The sequence below is a fragment of the Orycteropus afer genome, unplaced genomic scaffold, assembly GCF_000298275.1.
Source record: "Orycteropus afer afer isolate SDZICR_OR568_19922 unplaced genomic scaffold, OryAfe1.0 scaffold00455, whole genome shotgun sequence".
Lineage (NCBI taxonomy): Eukaryota > Metazoa > Chordata > Mammalia > Tubulidentata > Orycteropodidae > Orycteropus > Orycteropus afer.
Genome location: NW_006922042.1, coordinates 1,856,269 through 1,861,907, shown reverse-complemented (window position 1 = coordinate 1,861,907; position 5,639 = coordinate 1,856,269).

Below are 5,639 nucleotides of genomic sequence, written 5' to 3'. Positions count from 1 at the left end.
CCTAAGAAGGTTTGATGCTTTTGAGTTGTAGTGTTGGCAAAGAATACTGAGAGTACTGTGGACTGCTAAAAGAACTAACAAATCCATCCTGGAAGAAGTGCAGCCAGAATGCTCCTTGAAAATGAGAATGGCCAAACTTTGTCTCACCTACTTTGGTCATGTTGTCAGAAGGGACAATTCCCTGGAGAAGGATATCATGTTTGGTAAAGTGGAGGGTCAACAAAAAAGGGGAAGGACCTCAACAAAATAGATTGACACAGTGGCTGCAACAATGAGCTCAGGTACAGCAAGGATTGTGAGGCTGGCACAGGATTGGGCAATGTTTCAATCTGTTGTACATAGGGTCACTATGAATTGGAGACAACTCGATGTCACCTAACAACAACAATGAACAAAAGGTGGTGTTGGGGGAGATTACTAACTAGAAAGTAAAAAAAAGAAAACCAAACTCACTGCCATCGGGTCAATTCTGACTCACAGTGACTCACATTGGGTTTCAGAAGCTGACCCATCTTCCTTCCACAGAGCTGCTGGTGACTTTGAACCACCAACTTTCTGGTTAGCAGTCAAATGCCTTAGGCATTATGCCACCAAAGCTCCTAAAAGTAGGACATGTATTAACTTGGGTGAAGGTCTAGGCAATATACAACAAGGGGAAGTCAGTGCAACATAATCAAGGCAAAAGAAGACATTGAGAGGTATATAAGAGTAAAAGGCAACAATAGTAAATACTATTACATGCATAATCTTACAATAATATTAAATAATAATTTATGAGTAGAAGCATAAATAGATATGCAACCTGAACTGTTGTGGGCTGGTGTATGGAAGTACATCCATGAATATAGAGATTTGTCATACAATATAGATATTTGTATAGATATTTCTGCATATGTATTTGTACATGCTGCAAATATACGCATGTATATAGGAGAGAATATAGGGGGAAAAAAGGTATGAAAACTTCTTAGCCATAAGCAAACATGATGAAGAACAGAGTCATTGGTCTTGGGGCTGGAGGACTATAGTTTCAGAGTACATCTAGGTCAAATGGCATAATATAGTCCACAAAGACAATGTTCTACATCCTACTTTGGTATGTAGCTACCGGGGTCTTAAAACTTTGCAAGCAGCCATCTAAGATGCAACTATTGGTCTTTCATCATCCAGAGCAAAGAAAAGTGAAGAAAATCAAAAACTCAAGAAAAGAATTAGTCCAAAGGACTAACAGAAAATGTGGAACACAGCATCCACTGGCCTGAAACCAGAATGAAACATGATGCCTGACTCCCACCACCTTCTGCTCTGACTGGAATCACAATAGAAGGTCCTAGGCAGAGTGGGAGGAAAATGTAGAACAATATTTAAAATCATAAAAAGGACTAGACTTACTGGTCCAATAGAGACTAGTGAAACCTCTGATACTAAGAGCCTTAGCCACCCTTGAAACCTGGAACTGAACCCATCCCTGGGGATCAACTTTCAGCCAAATAATAGACAGACCTATAAAGTGAACAACAGCACCTGTGCAGAACATATGCCTTAGAACCATCAACCATAGGAGACCAAAAGGGCAGCACTCACCCCCAAACAAAATTCAGAATGCAGAGAGAGGCAGGAAAGGAGGAGGAATGGAATGGGGAATTCAGGGAAGAACGGGGAAGAGTGCTATTACATTGAGGGGATTGCAACTAATGTCACAAAAATGTGTAAATTGTTGAATTGGAAATTAATGTGCTTTGTAAGCTTTTACCAACAGCACACTAAAATGTTTTGTTTTGTTTTGTTTTAAAAAATGGAGATTCATGAAGAAAGAACTGGTATAGGGCTGGAGCTGAACAGGAAGAAAATGAGAAAGAAATGAAAGTAAAGTAGGGAGAAGAAGCTCTGGTTGTGCAACAGTTAAGCAATGGGCTACCAAACAAAAAGTCAGTGGTTGGAACCCACCAGCCGCTCCACAGAAGGTAAAAGATTACAGCCTTGGAAACCCTATGGTGCAGTTCTACTATGTCCTAGGAAACTCTATGGGGCAATTCTACCAGAGTAAATTTGGGGGGCAGGGAAGGGAGCAACGGGGAGGAATTTAAAGTAGGGAGGAAAAGAAATGGGCTCCCCCTGCTGGAGAGTGAAGGCATTTCTTATGCATCTATGTGCAGGATACCTACCTGTCTCAGGACAGAACAACCCAGAATCTCCAAGAAAACTCTAGGGAAAATGCATCCCACCAATTTGAGGCCCCCTCTGTTCCTTCCTCTCCCTCACTGAGTTCCCCATCCTCCCCAAATACCCAATGTGTCCAGCCTGTCACTCCTTCCTTTAGCAAAACCTTCTCACCTGGAACAGAATTGAAATTCATCTACACTGTGGCATGAATACTGAGCTCTGATGGCGCAGTGCTTAAGGCATTTGACTGCTAACCAGAAAGTTGGTGGTTCAAATCCATCAGCAGCTCCGCAGAAGGAAGATGAGGCAATCTACTTCCATAAAGATTTACTGCCGTGGAAACCCAATGGGTCACTATGATTCATCATCGACTCGATGGTGGTGGCTGGCATGAATGGTTGAAGTATTAAAGTGCTTTCCTTCACAATAATGCATTTCAATTAGAGTCAGAGCCTTTAAACTGGAGAAGTGAACTTGTAAAGGGCAAATGTCAGCCAGCAAGTGGGGAGAAGGATCCATTTAGAGCACAAAGGGGCATTCAGACCTCTGAAATCATGGGTTTTTCCCTCAGGAAAATGTCAGACCCCTTCTCTAGGATTGAAGTGTATATCCTTGAGGGTTGGGAGCAAAGGGATCACAGTGTATGTACTTCCTGTCTAAACATTTGCTTGGCAAAGCCATAGGGAGACTCCAGTTTTAATTTATCTAGCAATGGGAATTTTACTTTCATTGGTTTTGTTTTGTTTGTTTGTTTGTTTGTTTTTAGTTGACACTCTTGTGACCATGCCACTTGTTCAGTTCATTTATGAGATGGATGATCAGGCTGTGGGCTGTGGCCAGAGAAGCTCATGTGGCTCCATAGTATGCTCACAGTTTGGGGTAATAGGAGTGACTGAAGGGTGTACCCAGATTTGACAAAGGAAAGGACTGGTGAGAAATCTGGATCCAGAGGACCAGCAGATCATCATAGTCTCAGACAAGACAGCTTAGCTGGGATCTCAACTCCACCACTTATTAGCTATGTGTCCAGGAGCAAGTCACTCCCTGCATCTAAATTTTCTTATCTGTAATTTGGGCCTATTAATAATAATGATAATAATACTTACCACATAGGTAAGTGCTTGGTGGACAGTAAGTGCACACTTTGTGATAGTTTTCATCACTGCGTGCACATGTGTGTGAATGTATGTGTTTACAACCTCCTCCTTTCACAGAGTCACTGTGGAAATCACATGTCACATTGGAGATGTGGGTATGTCACAATGGAGAACAGAGGTTCCTCTCGAAATTCCACAATTCTGAAAGTCACTTCTCCAACCCTTGCCCCCCAGGAGGTAATAGCCTCCCTCTGCCCAGGGAAATTGGGTATGTGCTCCTCCTGTGAGGCAACCCCTGACTCCAGCTAAACTTTATGGATCCTGTCTAATATCCCATTGATGTTGTGACTGATTTTTTAGAATCTGGCTGATCCAAATGGATCCATAAATACCTTCTGGGCCTCTCTTGCTTTATATACAGAAGCTCTGGTGGTGTATGCCTAAGGCATTTGACTGCTAACCAGAAAGCTGGCAGTTCAAACCCACCAGCCACTCCTTGGAAGGAAGATTGGGCAATCTACTTCCGTAGAGATACTGCCTCAGAAACTCAGTGAGTTGGGTTGGATCCGACGCTACGAGTTGGATTCAACTCAAAGACAGTGATATATATACATCATGGCTCTGCACTCATAAGGTTTTAATCTGTGTCTAGAATCCAGAAGGAAAGACAAAGGCACAAAAGAAAAGAGAAAGGAATAAGGAAGAGGGTGAAAAAAACACAAAGCAACGGCTGGACTCACTGCTCTAGAGCCCTTCACTGCCTTCTTTCTGAACCTGTCACAGACAGGTTCCTGTTGTCAATCAAAAGACAAGCTGGACTGTCCAACCAGAACCTCAGTTCTTGCCCAAGGTCTCTGCTCATGCTGGTCATGTGTTAATAACGACTCCAATATCCAGAGGGAGCTTCCAATCTCCTCTCCAATAAAGACCTGTGGTAGCAAGAATGGAGCTGCAGCAACTTGCTCTCTCCTGCTTGAGCACGAGCCCACTCATAATTGGTCCACTCACTTCACGGGCCATGGCCCTTCCCTCCCATTTTATTCCCTTCAACCTATGTCCTTCCCAACTTAGAGGTAACTTGGGGAGTCCCCATAGAGGTACTTGCCCCACACACCCTACTCTGAATGGCCTAGACGCTTGTAAATCCCCTTGTCTATACCCTAACTGTGGTAGTGTGGATTGGCTATGCAGCCACAGGACCACATGAACATATGCCACACAGTGGTTCTGCAGAAGAAAGAAAACCAAACAATGGGAATATGGTGGCAGAAGATGGGAGAAGGGGAGATAAGTGGGGCCTGAAGAATAGAACCTCACTGTGGCCCCACCACTGCCCTTCCCCTGGGGGTGCTATGAGGGTGAGAAAGGAAGGAGTCTCTAGCAGGAAGACAGAAAAAGAACATTTGAAAGGTGGAGGGGAAAGGGCAGAAATGCTGGCATTTATTAAAGAACATCCAACAAATCCATGGGAGGCTTAACAACCCTCAGAACTGGCATAGATTTCTTCCATTGTTCAGGCAAAGAAATTGAGATGTAACCAGTTATAAATTCTGAGGATCTGAACAATGTGGAGAGGCTTGTATATCTCCAAAGATAAATCAGGTGCACCACACTCATTGGCCACCAGATTGACAGGTGTTACCGTGAGAGCCAAGCAGGAGTTGTTGGGAAGGAGAGAGGCTGGCTGTTGTCTGATTTAGGGCATAAGTCTCCTGGACTACAGATGGGAGAAGGGTGGCTAGATGGGATACGTTCATCAGTGTGGTCCCAAAAATGCCACAGACATCAAGACACCCAAGGCCTCTGCACTGGGGGAACGTGTCCTTGAAAGCCATTGGAGCTGACTTCATTTTAGAAATATTGGAACTCTGTATTTGTTTCTGTTTTGTGGACCTGGTGTTCCAGGGCAAAGGGAAGTAGGAGCAAGGTTGAGTAGGTAGTGAATAGGGCTGGGAGAGTGAAAATGCATCTGAGATTCCCCAGAGATTTCCTTTTGTTTGGAGAAAGTAACTAAACCTTGAGGAGAGTAGCACTGCAGGCCCTTTCCCATAATATATGAGACTATTCCTGGCTTTAAACAATACTCAGTTCAAAACCGCTTCCTCTGAGACCTTCAGGTCTTGTCCCCTCGAAGTTCCGTGAGTCTGAGCAAGGCCAGCAACACTATTAACAGTGGCGCCTGGTAAAATTAGAAGCAGCTCTCACATCCGGCCAAAACTGAAAAGAAAGTAGACATTGGGACTAGTAAGGAACACAAGAACCAGACAAAAACTAGTTGAGGTAGTGACAGACCTCTGGTCTTATGGGCCTCATTGCAAGTCTTCCAAGTCACTCAAAATCTCTTTGTTCCCATCCAGGTGCCCCCGCCGCTGACAGAAG